Raw genomic sequence first — 23,552 nt, forward strand, 5'->3', positions numbered from 1 at the left:
CCACGGCTGTATCTATACCCACCAAGGGTTATCTGGATGTTAGGAGTATAAGCTGTTTTGTTGTATTCTTTCAATCTCTCTAATCAGTTACCTAGCCAATGTTACTTAAACATAATAGTCATTTTTTTAAAGATTTTATTTATTTATTTGACAGAGAGAGAGACAGCCAGTGAGAGAGGGAACACAAGCAGGGCGAGTAGGAGAGGAAGAAGCAGGCTCCCAGCGGAGCAGGGAGCCCGATGTGGGGCTCGATCCCAGAACGCTGGGATCACGCCCTGAGCCGAAGGCAGATGCTTCACGACTGAGCCACCCAGGCGCCCCTAAACATCATAGTCATTTAGCATTGCTCTTTTAATAGAAATTTATGTCTTTTCTGACAACTTGGCAAAACTTGGTCCTGCCGACAGAGGAGATTTTGTTAGTTTGTGGGTTTGCCGTGTGCTCTCAGGACCTGTGGGACCCCTGGAGGTGGTCAGAGCAGCCCCTGGTTTGGGGGGAGGACATTGAGGTGGTGTGATGCTCGGGGCCATGAGGAGCGAGCCTCCGCTCCATCAGGACAATGGGAGGGCTTTCTCTGCCCAGCCCAGCCTGCCTGAGAACCTGGCCAGGGAGCCTCGCACAGCAGGATGGGGCCCGCTTTCTTGAGCACCCAGGTGACAGCTCGGGGACTGTCTGTCTGTCTGTTGGTGTGGCAGGCTGTCTTGGCTCTAGCTCACACGGAGGCCGCAGCACCCCATTTGACTGTGTGTGTTCATGCGTCCCTTGTACAGGGGAGCCCAAGTGGAAAGACAGCGAGCAGATAGGTACAGCTGTTGTCACTTACGCTCCGGAGAACAATTCTAGGAATTAATGGCTTCTAATCCTGCAAATAAGGTAGACACAGGCGCTGTGTTAGATTCCAAGCTGCCAGGCTCCAGTCAGTGCTCTTATTTCATAAATATGCTTATAAGGGTACTCTAATCGCAGGGCTGGGCTAGCCGCCCCCCCCCCCCCCGGCCGTCAGCCCCTGTCCCCCGCCCGTGCCCCCCCCCCCCCCGCAGCTAAGGCTCCGGGGCCTCATGCACCTTCTCAGCCCAGGGAATAAATGAGGTCAATAAAATCTTTTAAAACAAGTCCTTATGCAACAACATCCATAGAGAAACTTACGAGGAGTCCTGATACCAATTGCTCTGGATAGCTTCAAAAAGAAGTACCAAGGATGGGATACTTAACTGTAACAATCTTTCATTTTAATAATAGCCTTTATGTACTACAATAAGAAGAATCAAAGTCCATTAAATATAATGGGCTGATCCTTCCCGGGACATGGAAGCAAATGAGTCATTCTTTGGGGGTAGCTTAGCACGCTCGGGCTTTTAACTCATCACTCAGCAATTTGGGAGTGGAATTTACAAACAGGATGGGGCTAGTTGGTCTGGCTTTTTGTTCGGGTGTCTGGGGTCAGCCTGGTGGGAGGAGGCTCAAAGGTGAGGGAGGAGCCCTGGGTCAGACCATGTGGGTGGGGGTGGGCATGAGACTTGTCAGGGAGAGAGGCTGGGAGTACAGTTCCCACTGTGGGAAGGACAAGTTGCATGGAAATAGGAGAAGCAGCCACCAGCTGGGTGACAGGAGGCAGGGCAGAGGGGACGAGGAGAAGCAGGAGAACGGGTAATGCAAAGGGCGGGAGCTGTTTCACTCCAGCTTGTCAGTGAGATGACCCCAGGATGGTCCAGGACTGGAGCTTATGGGAAAGGAGCAGCTTGGCTTTGGGTCGTGGTCACCCTTTCTTCCTCCAGGACACCCGCCCCACCAAGATACCTCCCTTAGGACTTAGAAGAACTGCCCAATCATTTATCCAGTGCCTGCTCTGCCCTGAGAAGGACATTTATCCTCTTCTGATGGAGAGTTCCCCATGCTTAGGGCTACCACCCGAAGTCTGGACCCCAGAGATCACCTTTTACTTCTCATTCTAAGTTAAGGGTCAACTTTCCCTCAAACCTGGCCATTTCAACCCCATACCCCCAGGGCCCCACCCCTCAGATTCCCTCCAAGCCTTGAAGTCCCTCTCCCAGCCCGAGCTCCTTCATGGTGCCCACAGCTCAAGGCCACGGCAGCCAGAGCAGCTCCGGGAGAAGCTGTTCTCTCTCCTTGCATCTGCCTCTAGGTCCAGCAGCTGGCCCAGTCCTTGCTCCTGCAGAGCCGTGGCCGGGCCTGGGCTCAGGGGCATAGCCATTGTTTCTTTCCCTTGAGTTTTACCACGCTCCTTTGAGCAATCTTGCCTTTGGATCCCTGGTGGGATCCTGTCACATAGCCAGGAATGTGTGTTGGGGGTGAAGGGGGTCCCGGCAGGACAAGATGCTGCAATCGGGTGGGGTTAGCAAGCAGAGTCCGGTAAAGGGGCGGTTTACAAACACAGAGGGAAGCATGGGCTGGAGATGCATCCTGGGGGCGGCAGCTGGGAGCCCTGTGCCCTCACCAGCCTGTAGGGGCAAGAAGGGGTGATGATCAGAACTGGTGGGGAGAGTTGGTCCTCTGGGCTGTTGGCAGGGCGTAGAGTCACTGCAGACTGCAGCCTGTGGGTACCTGTTGTCCAAGCCCCACCTGAAACCGGTGGGCAAGGCAGTGGTCATAGGGGTGAGCCTCCAAAGCCCAGAGCAGGGGGAGGGGTAGTGGAGCAGCGGGGGTGGGGTGGGGGGCGGGACCGCTGGTGGAGAGGGGAAGGCGACTGACCAGGTTTCACACCCCCAAGGCAACCGTGGACCTGAATAGCTCTCCAAGCACAAGAGCTTGGCCCCCAGGAGGTCTTGGGGAGACAAGGTATGATGTGCCCGAAGCCACCCATCTAGGGAGCGACAGAGCTGGGATTTGAACCCAGTGTCCGCATGCTTCACCGCTGGCTACCCTGCCCCCTCAGCTAGCTGTGGAGCTGCCTCAGCCCTGCTCCCGCCACCCCCATGCCTCCCCTCCCGCTGCCCTTCTCTTCCCTCTGCTCATCTCATGGCTCCCTCCCCACCCCGATGCCCTGAATCTTTCAAAGTCTTCTTTGCCTTTTCTGTGAGACATGATGGTTGGAGGATTGGAGAAAAGCTTTAGGGGCCTTAAGGATCAAAAGATGATGATGGCTCCTCACCGCCCTCCCATAGGTAATTAAAAACAAACAATAAATACATAAAATAAGGGTAAGAGATGTCAGGAAGCCCTGATTTATCCTCAGAGGCTTACTTTGATCACACTGGAGGCAAATATCGAGTCTAACATTCTTCCTGAACAATTTTATCCTCACTTTTTGGGGGCTCCTGTTTAGCTCGTGTCCCGGTGCCTATTTCATCTGCCATTGGGGGAGCCCTGTTCTGGAAGGAGGCACGAAAGAGCTCCCCCCCCCCCTTGAGATGACAGCACGGCACAGTAATGGGAAATATTCCCATTTCTGTGGGGTGAAGCCTGCCTCGGCTGAGGGAAAGAGACCCCTATGTGGGTCAATGTCGGATGGGTCAACAATTTGGGGACAAATACCCAGAAATGGGAGAAAGGGGTTTTTCTGTACTCAGAACTTCTAGAAAACTTTTGGGACCCAAATACAATATCTAACATTCCTTTGCATCCACCCAGGAATTATTAGGGATTTGAAGTCACTGAGTGTGAGATGCATAGGAGTGAAGTCATGAGAGGGTATCTGTAGCCTTCTGTCAACTCCACATCGGTCCATCATTTTGCAGATGGGAAAGAACGGCCGAAATCATTCTCCTCCAACTGCTCTCATCTGGGTGAGGAGCGAGGCTGGCAGGGCTGCCCCGGGTCTGACAGACAGGCTGTGCACAACACCAGGGGAGCCCATGGAAAATGGGTCAGCTTCCTTGCTGCAGGGCTCAAAGGAGGCCGCCGTGCCTGGGGTGGGGGGCATTGTATCCACGCCCCCTGCCCAGGCAGAGCGGACCCCTCTCTCCCTGCGGGCTTTGTGCCATCCTGTGCACAGAGGGTCGTGATTGCTAGGGTGGGGGTGGAGCGTGACCCGCTTCTGCCCCGGCCGTCTCTGACCGTGATGGCCACGAAGGAGGCGCTCAGGAGAGCTGCTAAGGAATTGCAGGAGTAGAGAATGCTTCGACCCAGGACCCAGGAATGGTGGGTTCCATGTGGAAGAATATTCTGGTCCAGAGGCTGAGTCCTGAGTGGGAGGAAGGAGATTTGGGGAGACACTGTTCTGCTCTTCCCTGTGGTGGCATCTGTACACCTGAAGCCTTCAACATGGCAAGGCTTACGTGCTCTGGCCCTGGCCCTGGGCCCGACCCTGATTTGATCCGCACACAAAGAACAGAGACCTCGAGAGAACAGAGTCAAATCCACGAGGCCGATTTTCCTTCATTAGAGGAATGTTTCCAGTGAAAGGGATTCCTTTGTGCGTGTGCGACACGTGTGCACGTGCAGGTGTGTGTGTGCGTGCACGCGTGTGTGTATAAGTGAAGGGATGAATGGCTTAGAATCTGGTTCATTGCTCTTGTCCTCGCAGTAGCATTTATACAAATGAGCAGACTTCATCATTAGAGCAGTTTCAGATTTACACGTAGAACAGGAGGCGTAGAGGGTCCGCACACCCTCTCCTACCCCCGCCTTACTTTCTCCTATAGCAGAGTACCTTTCCAAGGGAAACAAAGCCCGCTGTTCCTGCAGAAGGGAAATCTTTGGTGAGGACTTCTGATGCAAGCAGACCCCTACCAGCACCCACACATTTCTGACTTACAATCGAGATTGAGTGGAGAGCCCAGAGCCTGAGAGGACCTGCTCATCCATTTCCTCCACGGACTCAACAGGGGCATGCCCTTGAGCATCCTCCCTGCCCAGCTGTGAGTGGTGGGCACTGGGGCTGAGCCTGTGAACAGCCTTGGTCCCCCGCCCTCACCTGGGTCACACCGAGTCAAGGATAGACCCGTGGAGGAGCACAGAAATGCCCCAGACTTGGAGATCCCATCCAGGTGGTAGAACAGGGGAAGAAAGCTGACTGGGGAAGGCAGTGTCTGAGATGAGATTTAAGAGAAATCAAGAAGGCAGGGTTCGCAGGGCTTCAGGACTGCTAGCATGTGTGGGATGTGGGAGGGGGGCATCCGAACATGGGGCCTTGGACCATGGGATGAAGGCGCCATTCACCCAGGCAGACGGCAGGGAGTGCAGGGGAGCAGGCTTTCAGGGAAAGGGCTGCATTCACCTTCAGGGCATGGGTCTGAGGTGTCTGTTAGGCCCGTGAGTCCCAGAGGCACTTGGCACGTGAATGTGAGGTCAGTAGAGGGTCTATCTATTCAGGCTTCGATTTAGAAGACATTATCGGATAGATGGCCAGCGGGAACCAGTAAGCTCCCAGGAGGCGTGTGTTTGAATAGAATGAGGCTGGATTCTGAGGAGCACGGCCATACAAGGGGCAGGGGGATGATGGAAGTCCATGTGTGAGCCTTGAGTCAGCTGCGGCATGGGCCATATGGAAGGTTCTAGCAGTTCCAGAAAGAGCCTGGGGGTGCTGAGGCAAGAGAGTGGGATACCAGGTTCTGATCCAACCAAGAAAGACCACAGTCCGTCAGCCTCAGATGTGAGCCATAAAGCCAACAAACTGCCCAGGGATGAAATCAGATGGAACATCCTTGGGGATGTACTTGCCAGGGACCAGCCTGGGCCCCTCTTAATGTTCCCAGATGTGATTTGGAGGAGAGGAGTTAAGAGAAGGGCAGGAATCAGAAAGACTGGTCAGTTGGCCAAGGGAGGCCAATTATACCTATAAGAACGGATTGACTCACAATTGTGCAGGGCCCTTCCTGTGCTTCTGAACAAGGTGGCTCAGAATTAAAGGGGTTGATTGATAGACCCACTGACCAATCGGAAGATAGGTGATAAAGTGCTATCGGCAGATCTGAATGTGAATACTTTTGTAACACTTCCCCATTTATTGATAGGTTGACTGCCTCCCCCACTGGCACATAAGCTTTATTCAAACCGAGACCTCTCCTGTTGCTTTATCAAGAGCACCTTCCACAGTGCCGGGCACGTGGGGTGCACGGTAGTGATTACGGAAACAGTAAGCATGGTGGTAAAGAGCTCTTCAGGTTCTGCTTCCCGATTTTTTCCTTTCTTGGGAAATCCCGTCCCACATGAGGTATTCCGTTTCTTTCACAAATGGTTCATCTCTGTTTTCAGCCCTAACTGGACCTGTTACGACTCTTATCTGGTTTGGTCCACTGCAGCCATGATGGAAAATTCTAGTCTCCCTTCTGGTGTTTCTTTGGCTCTCAGATTCACCCCTTAAATCTTTCCCCAGCACGGCTCACTCATCAGAATCAGGACAAAACCCCCAATGAGGAAATTCTCAGATGTGGCCCCAAAAGGGATTTTTGTCCTCCTTCCGTGGCTCACCCAGCCCTGCCCAGGTGGAGGGCATCAAATGCTGCATTACGGGAATTAGAAGGACAGGAGTTGACCTTCCATCTCGAGGCGTGTGGGGATGAGCCAAGGACAGGAGGGCAGCCAGGCTGAGGGCCCAGAACTGGAGGATTTGCTAACGAGAGAAGCCCAGGCTCCTTTTTAAGAAGTTTTGCTTTTTAATGAGGACTGGCCTTGCCTCATGGTCTCAAAGCAAAACTCCTGCACACACTCCCTGCTCTAAAAAAATAACAGGTCTCGGAGACATGCGTTCGGTGCCCGCATGAATCCCACGGCTCAGTGAACCATTATAGTTCTTACCGAGCACCTATTTTCTGCCCAGAAGGTGCTTCAGACTAACAGGGATGGAGGAGAAGTCACAGCTGCTACTCGATACAAATCTGCCTGGCATGAGTTGGAAATCATTGGTGACTTTGCCTGGCTTGCTGTGGGAGGGGCTGCTTACCCCAGGACCAGCCCCTGACCTCGTCTTCTCCCATCTCCTCTGTAGCAATCAGATGCCTGTGGCACCCCTGAGCCTTCCTGGTCCCCGGAAGGTCTGCTCGGGACTCTATTCACAGCCACTCACCCTCGTGTCCCCAGTAGCTGGCGCGTGTAGTATGTCCGTGCAAAGGACAAGTGAGCGGGAGGGAGAGCCACTGTTGGGGCCATGACAAGAACAATGCCATGAAGGCAGAGTCTTCTGCTCCTTTAAACCTAGCGGGAGGCTTTGAAACACATCAGGTCTCAATATACACTTTCTGAAAAAGCAAATGAATCATGGGAAACTCAGGCACAGCCGGCCTCTCGTTTTCATCATGGCACGCTCCCTCCTTGGACACAGAGGGGACTTCTTTTCCAAGTTGTCACCTTCCTTCTCCAAGGCTGGGCGGAAAACAGCTCCTTGGGAATTGTGTTGGAGGAGGCTGTGCACTGCTGAGAATATCGCGGGGCCGGTTGGAAGCTGTCCCTTCTCAGCGGCTCGTTCACACCACGTGGCTGGGGCTTTCCCTGGTCTTTGTGTCGGTGGGGGCTGCTGACAGTTGAGCCCCGCGTTTGGCGGAGTTCACAATGGCTGTCGCGCAGGCAGGCCCGTCTTGGGACCAGTGGTGAGATAGGGCCGAGGGACATTTCACTGGGGCGGGGTGGTGGTTTCTCCCCTGAACACCGCACATGGCCGTGCCTGCACTCGCCGTGTCCAGGTCCGAGACAATGCAGGTGGACCCCAGTGGCTTGAAATCTATGTTGGCTTGTCACTTGACAATAGGAGGAATTTGTGAACTGGCCCCCCAAATTGCCGCTGTTTAAAATAACTACCAGCCATTGGACATCCCTTGGGTGGGAAGCTGAGCATTGTTGCTGGCATTTGAACGACATCTGTAAGCGAGCACTAGATGTGATGAGGGAGGGGAGTGTGTGTGCTTGCCTCCCATTCTTCATTAGACACCTTTTATTTTCCTTAATTTTCTGACCAGTTGTTCAGCAAAATTTGGATATAGTCATTGAAACCTCAAATCACCCAGGAAGGGGAGGCGAGTGGTCAGGATGTGGTGGGGATGGGGCATCGCCCTTGGGGGAGTTGGGGGTGCTGCCGAGACTGTCTGTGGGTGGCATGTGGCAGATGTTGACTCACAGCCCACTGAACGAAGGAGTGAAAGTTGGGGACAAGCTACGTGTGGTCTGAATGTGGTCTTCTAGTCCTTCTGTTGACTTGGGGTATCCTGTTTTCCTTTTGACATTATTGTATCATAAAATTCTTTTCCCAACCTTACGTTCTAGAAATCTTTACGTAGACCTTGGTAACATGATCACTGTTATTATTAGTGAAAGTATAATATTCTAGGAGGAGGAAGTGCCACAGTGAGGCAAATATTTCTGGATTTGGCAGGGTTTAGCATCTTTTCACTTCCTAGCAAATTGTAAAGTGAACGACCTGCTGTGTGCAATGTTTTATCTCCGTAGAACTTTTCATTTTGAAGAGTTTTCGTTTTCTGAGGCGTGGAAGGGAGCTTTGATACATAGTGCCAAACTCCCTTCCAAAAGGGCATTTTGAACTGACCTTGACCTTGACAGCCGTGTCTGCTACATCCTACCAATGTTGGAGGTCTTTAAATGCCCTATCATTGCATTGTTGAGAATAGAGCCAAATATACTAAGAATTGTTGAAAAGTATCCTTAAAACAGGTGAATTTTGTGGTACGTAAATTATATCTCAATAAAGCTATGGTTAAAAAAAAAAAGTGGTAGGAAAAAAGGCTGTCTTTCCTAAGTGCCTGCATAGGTGGAAATACTTCAGAGTTAGAGTGACAATTTGGTTTGATGTCCCTGTGGAGGGACGGTGTGGGAGGGTGTGGGAGGCTGGCTGGGTCCTCTCCAGAGGGAGGGAAGAGAGAGAGAGAATCTCAAGCAGATTCCCCACTGAGCACAGAGCCTGGCACGGCACTTGATCCCATGACCCTGAGATCATGATCTGAGCCAGAATCAAGAGTCAGACGCTTAACCGACTGAGCCCCCCAGGTGCCCCACGATTTCTTTATTTTATCTCATGATTCTGTGGGTCAGGAACATGGTCAGGGCTCAGCTGGGCAATTGGTCAGCTTGGTGGAGTGTTTGGTGGGGTCCCCTGGTGGTACTCGGCTGATGGGTAGGTTGGTTTGGAGGGTCTAAGCACTTGGCACCTCAAGGGGGGTGGCTGGAAAGCTGGGCTTAGAGAGACCCCAGTCGGTCCGTCTCCATGTGGTCTTGGACTTGTCGCATGACAGCTCTGGGTCCAGGGGAAAAGATGTGGAAGCTGCTGGTCTCCTAAGGCCTGGGCCGGGACTCCAGCTCGGCTGTCAGAGAGCCTGCTCTGATGCAAGGGGGGTGGCCATAGAACCCGCTTGTCCGTGGCAGGAATGATAAGGGATTTGTCACTGTCTTCAGTCCGTCCCTCGCTGGGCTTGGTGCTGGCAGCTTCTCCTTGGTATCACCAACGATGACCAGGCGTTCGGTCTGGGGACTCCTCATCTCTCATGTGGGGACCTCCCTGCCTCAGCCATAGTTCAGAAGTACATGGAGTAAAAAATAAAAATTTTCCTCCAACCCTTTCTCTGCTCCTTTACACCTGTTTCCCCAGCGGGTCACTAATTGTTGGTGCGTATCCCCTGCCACGAGCCCTCACAAGTCCACGTATATACTTATCATTTAAAACAAATATCATGATTCTATGCTCACTGTTCTGTAACTTACATTTTCCACCTAATAATGTATCAAGGTCTAAAATGACCTTTTTAAAGTATATCGTTAGAGAAGAATTAAGGATAAACCCAGCGCTTGGGTGCACCCCACCACGGGGCTGCACAGAGCAGGCTGTGGCTGGTGGGAGCACGCCTGTGAGGCTTCTGAATCTGACCAGCCACGGGGCCCCCCTCTCGCCTGCACCCCTGATGGCTCCCCTCGGGGTTTGTGCTCCTCTCCTGTACGAGCTCAGCCGGGGCCTCTGCGGGGACTCCCGGAATCTCTTCCAGTCCTGGCCACTTTCCGGCTGTGGGATTTCAGTCATCTTTACTCCTCTCTCATTGCTTCTCATTTTTCTCCTCTGCAAAAGGGGGCTGAGAAACTGTTCCCTGCCTCTCTCGGAGGCTTTGGAGGAGGACAAGAAGGACAAACGGCAGGCAGTGGGTTTGCAAACTGCAAAGTGCCAGGGTGGCGTTTGCAGAGTGTCTCTCTCACCCAAAGCCCCAGATGAGTGGGGGATGGCGGTGGGAGGCTGAGAAAGACATGCAAACAAGTCAGGACACGTGCAACACTGAAAGAAGTTCTGGGGGCGGGCTTCGTTCACACAAAGGCAAACACATGAAATGCCACCCATTTCTTCAGGGGCCCACAGGGCAGTGATCGTAGTAAGAAGCTCACTAGAGCTACCATTGACCGATGGCTTATTCCGGGTCAGCTCTAACGCTTGTTGCTAAGCGGCACTGCAATCCTATAGGGCACGGGGTTTTTTATGCCCACTTTTCTGATGAAAACACTGAGGCTCAGAAAGGCGGGAGCTCTTGCTGGGGATCAATGAGCTGGTAGGTGGTTTTTCTGACACCCCAAACCTTGAATATTCTACTTGATCAGCTGTTAGCAGCCCAAAGACCTCTGCGTTCTCTGTCTCCAGGGCCTCTTTGGGCCCCTCTGCAGCAACAGGGAGAAGGGAATTTCTCGAAGCAGCCAGAAGAGACACCACCTAGCATCTACGCCTCGTATTGGAGGAGAACCTCTACACCCCTCACTCTGTTTACAGGCGCACAGCTGGTCTCTCTTCCCATCCTGCGATCTCTGGGAGGGCAGATGAGGGCCGCACAGGCTGGCAGACATTGGCACTTGCTTGCCTATGCCCTATCTTTTTCCTTGGCTGCTGTCTTTGGTACCTTCAATGAGCCTGCAGAATTCCCCCCAGGCCTGGGGTGTGGCTGGGGTTTGTGCCACACGCGTCCCTCCCCCATAGCTAGTGGTGGTCGCTTGTACATGGTGGGTGCCCCGGACCCCCTGCTTTGACAGGCCCTGGACCTGGAAGCCAGACGGAAGGCGCGTGACAAGGGGCCTGTCCAGCCACCAGCCACGGGAAACGGGCTGCAGCAGGCTCTGGTCCCATGTCGGGGTGGGGAGTGGAACTTGAAGTCAGACAGGCCTGTTTCAGGTTTGCCAGCTTGGTGACAGTGAACAGGGACTGACCTTTCTTAAGCCTCAATGCAAACTGCTCTTGAAGGGGATCAAGACAGCGCCTCTGAAGGGAAGAGTTTGATTGTGTTCGTGGCCCGAGGCGCGCGGATGGGCCAGGCTGGGAAGATCAGAGCCGGACGGCAGCAGGTCAGGAACGGTGGCCCTAAACCAGCCTCTCTCTAATCCTATGGGGGAGGAGCCGAAGAACCCTGGAAAGAAGTTTCAGGTAGGGGCGCCTTGCTGGCTCGGTCGGCGGAGCATGCGACTCTGGGTCTCGGAAGTTGTAAGTTCAAGCCCCATGTTGGGTGTAGAGATGACTTGGAAGTATGATCGAAAAACCTCTTTTTTCATCTAGTAATAAGAATAGCTAGCCTGTATTAAGTATGTCTGCTCTAAGGCAGGCTTTCTAAGTTCTTCACGTGGGTTGACGCTATGAGGCCAGCTAACACTGTTACCACCATTCTTCTAACGGAGAAACCGGGGGATACATGTGCTCAAAGCCGTGTGGACCTTCCGGCTTTTCTTTTTTTTTTTTTTTTTAAGATTTTATTTATTCATTTGACAGAGAGAGAGACACCCAGCAAGAGAGAGGGAACAGAAGCAGGGGGAGTGGGAGAGGAAGAAGCAGGCTCCTAGCGGAGGAGCCTGATGCGGGGCTCGATCCCAGAACGCCGGGATCACGCCTTGAGCTGAAGGCAGATGCTTAACGACTGCGCCACCCCGGCGCCCCACCTTCAGACTTGTTAATAGAAGATTGTGTATTGTTTAACAGACTATTATTCCCACTTCTCTGTCTCAGCTTTGGTCACTTCCCCGGGGCGAGGCAGTGTCCTGTCCAGCTGAGAGGCCCTGGTATAACGTATAGGTTCTTCGGTGTTGAAGGTTTCCCCTACTGTTCAGGAAATAGGTCCTGTGGTCACTGTCCTCGCTGTTCCGGCTGCCCCCAAACCCCACTCTGGGTGTCCCTTGACCCATCGACTCAGGGGTTAATGCCTGACCGAGGCGGGAGGGGTTGGGTGGGAGATTGGGAACCCGCTGTAACACCACTGGCAGGGGTTCGTTCTGGCCTGTCGCTGTCCTGCTCTGCCTGTTGCTACGTATTTTGGAGTTTGGGGTATTGCCTCTGGGATAAGGCATCTTTTGCGATGGCCCCTTCCCTGCTTTTCCCAGCAGGCCCAGGGCAGACACAGTCAGCTCTCACCCGGCCCCTCAGGGCTGGGCTGCCCCAGGACCCCAGGCTGCTCTGCTCCTCCCCCCAGAGCCAAAGGACTCACGATCTGCACACTTCCGGCAACTGACTCTTAGCTTCAGGCCTCGAACACAGGACCAAAATGAATCAAATGTTTGCCAAGTAGAAGAAGGTTAGGAAGGGGGAAAGAACGGACAGTTTTGTGATCTTTTAATTTTAAGGGGACTGTTGTAAACAGACTTTTTAAAAAAGTCTATTAAAAAGCCTTCATCAGCAGTGTTTCCTGCAAATCACAGGCATACAAAATAAGAAATACATTTTTTAAAAAGATTTATTTATTTGTTTTGGAGGGAGAGAGTGTGTGAGTAGGGAGAGGGGCAGAGGGAGAGGTAGAGAGAACCTCAAGCAGGCTCCCCGCTGAGCACGGCGCCTGATGTGAGCCTCGAACCCAGGACCTTGAGATCATGACCTGAGCTGAAGGCAGACGCTTCACGACTGAGCCACCAGGAGCCCTGCACAGATATTTTTAATCAATAGATGTTTAATGGGTATTCATGCGGCCGGCAGCCCGGAGCCCACATTAGCCAGAGGCGAATTGCCCCTTTTTAAGGTGGGGTAGATTCCGTCTTCTCCTTACCTTCTTTCTGCCCCGACCATGAATACCCTGGATCTACCGCCCATTCCATCGCTCAGCTCGGGTCCCGTAGCACAATTACCTGCTGTTGCCTTCAGTGCCAAAGTGGCTTTTCTAAGTGGACAAATGGACCCTGTCCCTTCTGAGTTTGCATCCTCTGACTTCCCTTTGCCCCATCAGGCCCCCCCGTCTCCCTTTCGTCCCTGCTCAGAGCCCCAGGAGCCAACCTGAGTGAATGTTTTGGTGAACTTCATCAAGAGCTGCCCTGTCCTCTGGTCCTGGCTGGGTCTGGGTCAGTGGGAGCCCTGGAGGAGACCGGAGGAGGGGAGGGCTTCGTGTCTCTGGCCGCCTCCTGGGTGTGACAGGCTTGCCATGCCCTCCAAAGGTCACAGCTTAAGGCTGGCCTCTTCAGTGTTCTCTCTGCCCCGGGTTCCGGAAACACATCCTCCATCGCCCCTTCAGGAATTTGCTCCTGTGTCGTCCTGTCCTGTTGGCTTCTCTGCTGACACTCTTCTAAGGAGTCTGTTGATCAAGTTCTTTTCAAGTTCATCGATTTAGGTATCTGCCTGTTTCCTGCCATGACCAGCAAGGATACCAAACCCTTCCAGTGGCTCAAGACAGAGGGTAGTTCCTTTCCAGAGTCTCCAAGGCTGGGGGGGAGGGGTGACTTCACCCCTGCCTGTCCCTCCAGCTTTACTCCTTGCTGTCCTGCTCCCACAGCTCACCTCCCTCCCCACCTCCCTTCCCTTTCTCCCTTCCCTCCGGCTTCCTCAGGAGCCTCCTGAGACTAATTGAAACTGGCCCCCTTAAGCGGAGGTCAGGGAAAGATCCAAGGAAAGAGGCAGCCACTCCAGATGGGTGGGTGACCCGTGTCTTGAGTCTTGGGCAGCCGCAAGACGAGAACATCTCTGCACCTGCCCACCACATCTTACAAGCTTATGTAGAGGCCTTAACTGGGTTCCGTTGCATATACCGTCCAGGTCGTCTCAGGATCACCTTTCCATCTCAAGGCTGTGTCCTTGGAGCAGCTTCTGGGACCATGGAGGCAAGCAGGACACGTGTTCCAAGGACCAGGGGAGGGGGAGAGGAGTCCCTGACTGTCCAGGTCCAGCTTGCAAGTCAACAGGCAATCGTATCCTCTTGATAACCTCTCCCAACATTCATTTACCCCGCAAATGTTTAGAGAATCCGACTGTGTGCTTGTCATTGTTCTAGGGCCGAAGATCAGACAGCGGCTGAACTGGGCAAGGTCTCGGCATTCTGGGGTCCCAGGCCCCAGCCCGACCGCTTGCCTCTCTGTTTCCAGGTGCAGCACTGTCTTGCCTCCCCTCACCCCTGCACCGTCCCACCTTTGATGGATATACCCTCTCTCCACTGAAAACCTCTCTCCCCGCCCACGAAGCCCCCTGACTCTCCTGCTGGAAGGGCCCCTGTCTCCCCATGGAGGCCCCGTAGGAGCCTTTGTTCTCTCTTGCGAGCTGAGTGGTTTACAGGTTTCTTTGACCCCAGAGTGACTCCTACGGGCAGGAGGCACATTCGGCATTTCCCGGAGACCCCTGCGCCTGCAGGGCCTGGCGTCTTCAAGTGCTTGGTGCAGACTGGTGGAGTTAAGGAATGAAATATTAATACTGTGAATGTGTAGAGGGCTCCATGTGGCATTTGCTGACCCTCACCGCGGCTGCCTGAGGAAGCAGGGCAAGGCTTTGATCCATGTTTTCAGGAGGGAGCGCAGAGTTCAAGGGAAGGCCCTCCTTTCACCTGCTTCGTAAGAGGCAGATCAGAGGCCTGAATTCAAGCCCCTGGAAGAAATGCTGTGTACTTCTGTATATGAGCTCCCAGCAGAGGCCTCCTGATTCAAATACAAGACACACGAAGACAGGTTTATAATTTATGGGAATTGAAATAGGCATATTTATTTTTTAAAGATTTCAAGAGCAATACTGGGATACCTGATTCAAACAACAGAAACGGACAGTGTATTAGATTCCTAGAGAGGCCCTAACAAAGTGCCACCAACCACCCGGGTCAAACAAGAGAAATTACCGTCCCCCAGTTCTACAAGCCTGGGGTCAAGGTGTTGGCACAGGGCACTCCCTCGGAAGGCTCTAGGGAAGGATTGTTCCAGGCCTCCCTCCCAGCTTCGGTCGTTTCTTGGCTTGTGACAGTTTGAGTCTGACCCTCACGTGGTGTTCTCCCTGAGTGTGCGTCTTTTATAAGGACAAGTGTCCCCTTTCATAAGGACACCAGTCACCTTGGATGAGGGCCCACCCTGCCGTGGTATGACTCATCCTACCTGAACGCATTACATCTGTAACAACCCTCTTTCCAAATAAGGTCACCTTCTGAGGTACTGGGAGTTAGGACGTCACCATATGAATCTATAAGGGACACAATTTTACCCGTTACATATAGTGAGAAGCATCAGAGAAGAAGCTTCCGCGGCTCCCTCTCTGCAGCCCCAGTGTGGAACAATAGCTATTGATGCCTTGGAGGCCAGGATTCCAGACTTTTCTCTGTTTCCCCAAACCTTGATTAGATACCCGCACATACCCGTATCTTACGAGAAACAAGATACAGAAAAAAATACATTGAAAAACTGAAAAAAATGAGAAAAGCTTTACAACACAGAACGCCAATGTCAATGCTCTTGCTCTTATTTTGTTTCTTTGCTGATTTGCTTTCATTTTGTGGCCTGTGAGACCAACGGCATGTTCTTCCCCAGGGCGGCTCCCATGCACGGGGCTGGACAGTGGGAGCCGCTCTATGGAGAGTTCTAGATCCTCTGGCCGCTTCTGCACAAGTCCCTCCGATGCTCCTGAGAATCTGCTCGTTGCCCCAGTGCCGAGAGGGGCAGGCAGCCAGCCTTGAGCTCTGCAGCAGGGCCTGTGAGCCGAGCCGGGAGGCGGGCCTCAGGAGGGGGAGGCAGGGGAGGTTCCGTGTCCTGAGCAGGGTCCTGCCACGGAGACGACGCCCCCTCTCCTGCACAGACAAGCGAGAGCCGACCGGCGACAGGATGGCAAAGTGAAAATTAATGCCCACCGCTTGTATACCGCCCAGACGTTACTTTGGAGAGGAAAACAACAGGGGCAGAGCGAAGCTGTACATATGTTAAATTCACATCAGTAATAAAGATTAAGTAGAAGTTAATAGCATCCCAGTCATGCTTGTGGAGGTAATCTCCTTTCTGAAAATTCAAAATTAGATTTGGAGGATCGAAGCAAACAGGGGGTGAGACTTTGGCGTAATATTTTAATCAAATTGTCATGAATGAGTGGATACAATTAAGAATTCTGTCAGTCACAGTGCCGAGGCCCTTTTGTTAGTCAGCCGTGGGAGGGGTGCGCCCGGCCGTCGAGGGGAGAGATTAAACTTGACCTTTGCCAGGCTCTTCATTTTTGACCCTCTGGCTGGGCTTTGCCTGTCAGATGCCTGTTTTCTAAAACACATATGCGTGTGTGTGCACACGCATATGTGGGCACATGCGTGTGTATGCACGCGTGCTTGCGTGTGCATGCACGTGTGTACGTGAGCACGAGCTGTGCACATGTGTATGTGTGGGGAGTGCATACACGTATGTGTGCAATGTGTGTGTGTGTGCGTGTGTGTGTAAATGCCAGGCAGTGGGAAAACAGGCACTGGGGGCAAACAATGGCCTCGGGCTGCTGCTCTTGCATTGGCCACAAAATCTGACCGCAGGTAAGCCTTTCCAGCTTTCCTTCCTCTTCTTTGCAGCCAAGCCCCAACCTCTTGTGTGTGAATATCCCTGTGCATGGGATGTGTCCCCCTGACTACCTGGGGGCAGGTCTGTGGGCGTAGACGCATGCACATCAAGGCCAACAAGGTGGTCTGCGCAGGGCAGTGTAATGGACATCAAGGAATGAGTGAGTGATCACAAGCATTTGCTCCCGTGGACGTGAATGTTGGCACGCACCGTGGGTTTAACCCCTGCATCAATTCGCACACTGCAGCCCCTTCTCTGAGGGGCTTGCAGCCTCCAGCACCTGCTTGGCACAGCCTGGTTTCTAGTGATGGAGACACGCAGAAGGTGAAATTCACTCTTTCTCTCTACTTCCCCCACGCCTTCCCCTCGCCCCCACAACAGTGATTTATGTGTAATTTTGACTCACGGGTGCTGGTGGGGCAGTAGGGAAAGACTTGGGCAGAAATGCCTTTCTTTTTCCCTTCTGCAGCAGTGGTCTGCCATGTAGGCGTATCTTATTTATCAGTGATTATAAATCAATAAGGAAAATGCAGAAAAGCAAGATAAGCCAGGCTTCCCAAGCCTCTAGAGTTACAGACTTCAACATGCATGAATGCAATGTGTCTGATGTGGAATTTATTATTTCAAGCAGATTCAAAGTAGATTTGAGGTTTAAAAAAATTTTTTTTTTATTTCCTCCAGGGCTTCTGCTACTGTTCCTTTTCTCCTCTTCAAACCCCCTTGTTTCGGAAACAGACAAACGCTTTCCACATAGGATGACGATATGTAATCAGCATCCCTGTGGTTTATTTTACCTTTTGTTGTAGAAGAGAATAAAGTCGGAGTAACTTACGCTACTCCCTCCACTTGGGTGAGCATTTTGAGGCCGAAGGACCTAATTATTTTTTAACACTGCCTTTACTGTATTTGCCTGGGGAATTATTTCAAATCAACTGACAGACCTATTGTGCTTGTGACATCACAGCAACTGGCTTTTTACACCGAAAACAAGCCTTCTGTTAATTCAGCAATAACACACCCCGCACGCAAAAATTGTATTAGCAACGTCTAACCCGAGTGTTGAACACATTCAGAAATAAACACTATTGCACTACAGGGGTTGAAAGGGAATATGCATCAAAATGCCTGGCATTTAATTTTTCCCCCCTTCTTCGGGAATTTAGCCAGTGAAATATAGCTGCCAGTGTCCCAGGCCTGTGCTCGCGCTCCTGCAATATGCTCTCAATCAATCAGATTTGCATAACTAAACTGTCTGCGAGCCCGCTCGGCTGCCCAGGTGCAAGGCCATTTGCATATAGAACAGTGAGGAGGTCCCAGGAGTCACTTCAGACCGGAGCGACTGCTGAGCCCGCAGTCCACACAGCCCAGGAAATGAAATTGGAATGACAAAAAAAAACCGGGAGTGCTCGCCTGGAAGGGTGAAATATGCAGGCGCATTGCAAAGGTTATATAGAGATTACAGGCGGGCGGCTCTAGATGCAGAAAGACCCTCCGGAGGAGTGGGTGGGGGGGCGGCTGCACCACTGGGGTGGGCGATGGTGGGCGTTCCCTGCCCCCGCCGGGTTTCCCCTTGAACCTGTGGAGTTATGGTGGGATGTCCCCGGCCTCCCCTGACAGTGGGAAGACTTCCCAGCCCCCATCCCTTTGCAAGGCAGGCTTTCCAAAGGGAGAAGAGGCCGGGCACCACGTGCCGCACACGGCAGGGGGCTTGGGTGCCTCCTGGGCACCGTGAATTAACTGCATTCAAAGTGCCAGGTCCTGGCTGAGTGTTGTGGGTCATCCTCCCGCAGTCTGACACCAACCCTCGGAGGCAGGCTATCTCCTCCCTGTTTTCCAGAACGCCTGGGGATCAAATCACGTGTGGACGTTCACACGGCCAGCGCATTGCTGGAGCAGGGACCAAGCCTCCAACGTCCAGAGAGGACAGCACACGGTTCCGAGTCACCAGGCAGGTCAGAGATGGGACGGCATCCTGGGTTCGCAAGAGGTGGCCAGGGACTTCCCTCTGCCGGGCCATTTGCTGCGGGGCCTCGTGAGGACCTCCACGGGCTCAGGCACCCTTGCCTCCTGGGGTCTCCTCCTCCACTGGAAAGTAATAAAAATTACATTTTATAACCGTGTGGATATAGAGACGGATAGATCCCAGGCTGGATTCATTATTCTTACATTCATAGTTTTCTTCTGTTGTTCAAGTAAAGTAAAATTAAAACATTTTTGTGGCCCCTGAAAGTGATGGGGACCCCCAGGCCCTGCACCTGCCGGGCGTCATGGAGGCATCTCCCTGCGCAGCCCATGCCTGGGTCTCTGTCCCACCCAGTCACTTCTGTTGCAATGTCAGAGCCACCATGGGCCACGCAGGAATAAAGGGGCATGCTGTGGTGCATAACACCTCTTGGACGCATGCTGGAAGGGACATTTCCTATCCTTTTCAGGTGTCACAAAAGAGTCTTTTCATTTCTTTTTCACCCCTGTGAAAATTATTCTTGGCTAAGGGGCCCCATGGAAACAGAGTGGGGACCCCTGCCCTCAGCCGCATGGGTTTCCTGGGCAAAACCTCTATGAAGTTGGATTGAGTAACGGGAAAAAAAAATACAAACATCTAGACCCATCCTCCGAGAAAGAACTGTCCGACTTTTCCTCCATTGAATAGAGGCTGCCTCATTTTGAGAGAGCCATCCCCATGCTCGCCCAGCGCTAATGAGGGGGACGATCACACTGTCGTAACTTCAAGGAGGCTGAAAACAATGACACCCCGTCTTGGTGGATTTCTTTTTTTTCTGCTTCTGGTAGAAAATTGTGATGAAAGTTGTGTCTTTGTCACTCTCATTTAATGAATATGAATGGGCCAGTGCTTTAAGTAAAGGAAAGGACACTCTTGTGCCTTCTCCCCTGGCAATTAAGTGTGTGTGAGTGTGCGCACGTGTGTGTGTGTGTGTGTGTGTGTGTGTGTAGGGGGGTCAGGTCAATGTCCCTCTTGGTTTGAATGTCACTTGTTGTCAAGTTGGCATCCCATGTGGTTTCTATGGCAACAGCTTTTTGTGCCGGGGAGGGTCGCGCACCTGTAATCTCCATGCAAAGGGACAGAAAGACGGTGTTCATCAGTTAGGGCTTTTGTCTCTCTCGATGGATTTGAGTTTAACCTTGAAACCCAGTGAAGGGCGAAGAGCATTTAACACAGACATGGCGTGGGCCACATCCCGAAGCCAGGGAGCACTTGGCTCCCCCGAGCAGGGGTAAGCAGCCCAGGCTGCCATTAGCCTGGGTGTCCGTGGCGATGGCCAGCCCTTGAACCTCGCACCTGGCTCCCTGCTGATGGCTTGGCTCAGGCGGGGATGCGAGGGGACCGAGAAGCCCCATCTGAAAACGGAGCCTGGGAAGCTACTTCTGCCGGGGGCTTGTGGTGCCTGGCTGGCTGCTGCAGGGGCTCGCTCCCCTTGGGGTCTCTGCTTGTCCCTTTCCTTTGGGGAACTCTGATTTCCCTGGTGAGCTGAAGGTAACAATGGAGTCAGACAGCAGATACTGCTTGTGTTCGGGCCTTGTACCCCAGTCTCCACGGAGGCAGGCCCTTAATAAACGTGCAGTGGGTACATAAGGATCAAGTCCAGCCAGGACTTAGTGAGTGCCAGTCTGCGGCTGGGAACTCAAAGATAAATACGACACACCAAAGGGCCAGTGGTGGGGCCGTGACAATTTTAATGGCCTTGGATTAAAGGAGAGACATGCGGCTGGCTCCAAGGAGGCCCCACCTCTCAGGGTGGCCCAGGAGAACAGCTTTCCCTGAGCCTCGCTTCCTTGACCCTGAAAGGGGATAAGGAAGCTCACGTCTAGGTGACTGTCTTGGTCTCTGTGGTCTCAGAGATGACTGACTCTATCCCATGCCTTGCAAACTCCTGCTTCCTGAGGCTCCTGGGTGAGGATGGAGGTGGAGAGGACAGGTTATTTCTGACAGGTGTGAAGCAAGAGGGGAAGTCTCTTTCCCCCCTCCCGGGTCCTTCTTCTGTCCCTCAGAACCATCGCTGATCATGGGCAGAGGACAGAAACATCTAGGCCCCAGCCTCTGGAAGCCTAAGCTTAGAATGCCCACGCTGTCATCTCCAGCTCATTCTAGAGGCTAAAGCAAGTCATGAGGCCAACCCGGCTTCAAATGGTTGGGAGACAGATGTCACCTCCTGGTAGTTGCGAAGTGGAGTAGACAGAGGAAGGGGGATAATTGCGACTATTTTTGCAAATAATACTCCCTCCTTCCTCCAACTCCTTCCCTCCCCCCACTTCCCCTCCTTCCCTGCCTTTCGTGGTTATTTGCTGGCACCCTTCCTGGGCCCACTGTGTTAGGAGCTAGAGAGGCAGAAGTCAATGAGATGACGGCCTTGCCTCATGGAGCTTGTGTCCTAGGGAGCCGGGACCAGTACTGAGCAAGGAATCCTTTAGACGCCTGGTCACACACTATGGCAAATGTTATTGAAGTTCTCAGCCGCTGTGAGAACGGTTTGGCAGTTCTTCCGTAAGTTAAACAGAGTCACCGTGTAACCCAGCAATTCTGCTCCTCGTTCTGTCCCCAGAACTGAAAACGGGTGCTCAGACACACACTTGTACACACACGTTCACATCTCCACTCGCAACGGCCACAGGGTGGAAACAACCCAAATGTCCGCACGCCGATGCGTGGATAAACAGAAAGGCGGATACCCACACGCTGGAACACTGTGCGGCCTGAAAAAGGGATGACACCCATGGGTGCCCCAACATAGGTGAAGCTTGACAACAATGTGCTCCACGCAAGCAGCAGATCAAAGGGCCACACGTAGGGTTCCGTGGATGGAAACGTGCAGAGAGACAGATCAGAGAAACAGAAGGCAGATGGTGGTTGCTGGGGGCTGGAGGTGGGGCAGGGGTGGGGAGGGACTGCTAACGGCTAGGGGGGTATTTTGGGGGTGATGACAATGTCCTGGAACTAGACTTGCCCCACAGTATGAAGGTACGAACAGCCGCTGATTTGTACACTTGGAAAAGGTTGAAATGCTGGATTTTACGTTATGGGAATTTTATCTCAGAGGCACCCTCCGGGAGCAGGGAAGCTTATCAACAGTGACCTGATCCATCTGGGGAGTTGGACGGCTCCCCGCGAATGTGACGTTGGGGTTGGGACGTTGAGAACAGGCTGTGGCCTTGGAAAGTGGGGCTCTGAGGATGACGGTCCCCAGGGCGCCCAGCTGGGGGCCCACCTTCAGCAGATGCTGGCTCCGTAACTATTGGCTAAGCCTGGCACAGGTCCTGGGGTCTCACAAGGGCCACATCCGGCCACCACATTGCTGTGTGAATCTTTCCCTGACCCTTGGGTCACTGTGGGAGGGGGCGATCGTCCGTAGCCCCAGTGTGTGAATCTAGGCCTCTTCCCCAGCAAAGCTTGCTCTGTGCACAGAAACGCCGGGGATGAGCTCGGAGCCCAGGGCCTGGTGCTGGTGGCTGGCCTCCGTCTCTGCACGGATCCTGTGAGCCACCCCTTGCCTTCCTGATGAAGGATAAGAAGGCGCTGGCCCCCATCGGGCGGGCCTCTCCCGCACCCCAAAGTCAGCAGCTCCCTGCGGTCCAGAGGCATTCGGCTCCCCTCGCGCGGAGGCTCTCCGTCTCCCCCTGGCTTGGCCCAGCAGCTGGTGATCCAGGCTGCCTGCGTGGTGGGCATCTGTTGGCCTCCTCGGTCCCCATGGTGTGGCCCAATCCGTGTTGCCTTGGAATCACACCATGCAGGCGGGGGAGGAGCCGGCTGCTCTCCCGGCACCTGCCTCCCGTGCCAGCTCCGGCCTGGGCCTGCTGCTCCGTATTGGCAGCTCTCGCCAAATTTCAGAGGCTGCAAGTCAGGCCAAGTTCTTCACGGGCCCCGCCTCCCAGACAGCACAGTGGACTCAGGGCTCCCTGCTGCATGCCCTGGCTGGGCCCACGGGCACGCCCTGTGCAGGGGCAGGGAAGGGGGTGCGGGAAGGACACCCCACTAATGGTCTTCACATCACCTCCTCAGCACAGACCCCTCTTTCTGAGACTTCTCCAGGAGGCTGACTGTTATCCCCATGGAGGGCCACTTATCCTGGGCTAATGGGAAGGGCTCGGGGGACGGCGGCCCGTGCAGGGTCCCTCCGGCACATCGGTTTGCGTATTAACATGCGTCCATGCTGAGATGCATGCCCGCTGCTGCGGTTTCACCCCGGGGCCAGCTCCCGTTGGGCTGTACCCTGAAACAAGTGGCGACAGAAACTTTGTATCTTGGCTTCTGCAGCAGGGGATGCATTTCCCAAGGAGCGGTCAGCTCTTCCTACGCGCAAGAGGGGCAGGTTTTCTCTCCTCTTTTGCCTGTCCCCCCCCCCGCCCCCCACCGGCCCCCAGATCTCTCCTCCCAGCAGCCTGGAGACCCTTGCCGTTTCAAAGAGTTCTTTCTCCAGAAAGGTTCCCTGGAAAAGATTTATTCCGGAGTGCACTGTCAAGGTTGCGACACTGAGCAGTGAGATCAACTGTGCCTGAGGCAGATGGCCTGTGCCCATCCGCCCTGGTGGCCTCCCAGGGAGGACCCTGGCATGGGCGGGCGCGCAGGCCACTGGGGAAGGAACCACCTTCAGACCGAGTGCCTTGGGCACGCCGGCCTCTGCCTCTTCCTGCGGTGTTCCTTAAACCTGACTCCAACAGAAAGGTCTCTGTGTGGTTACAACAAAAACAATTTTAAGAACCCCTAGAAGCAATGAGAACTGTAAGGACTTATCGTCTAACTCTCTGAAAATGTTTGAAGTTATGCATCATTATTGTGATGGAGGCTTTGACTCTCTAAATGGTATATTTTGTATGATCATTCTCACGGACCCCTCAACTCTTTGCTGCTGTGTGCACCTGTCGGATGTGTGGCTCCAAGTGTGAACAGCACCGCCTTCCTCATTGGGTCATTATAGCGCCGACGTGAAATG

This window comes from Ursus americanus, chromosome 26, assembly GCF_024610735.1.
Source record: "Ursus americanus isolate L20-20 chromosome 26, mUrsAme1.1.p, whole genome shotgun sequence".
NCBI lineage: Eukaryota > Metazoa > Chordata > Mammalia > Carnivora > Ursidae > Ursus > Ursus americanus.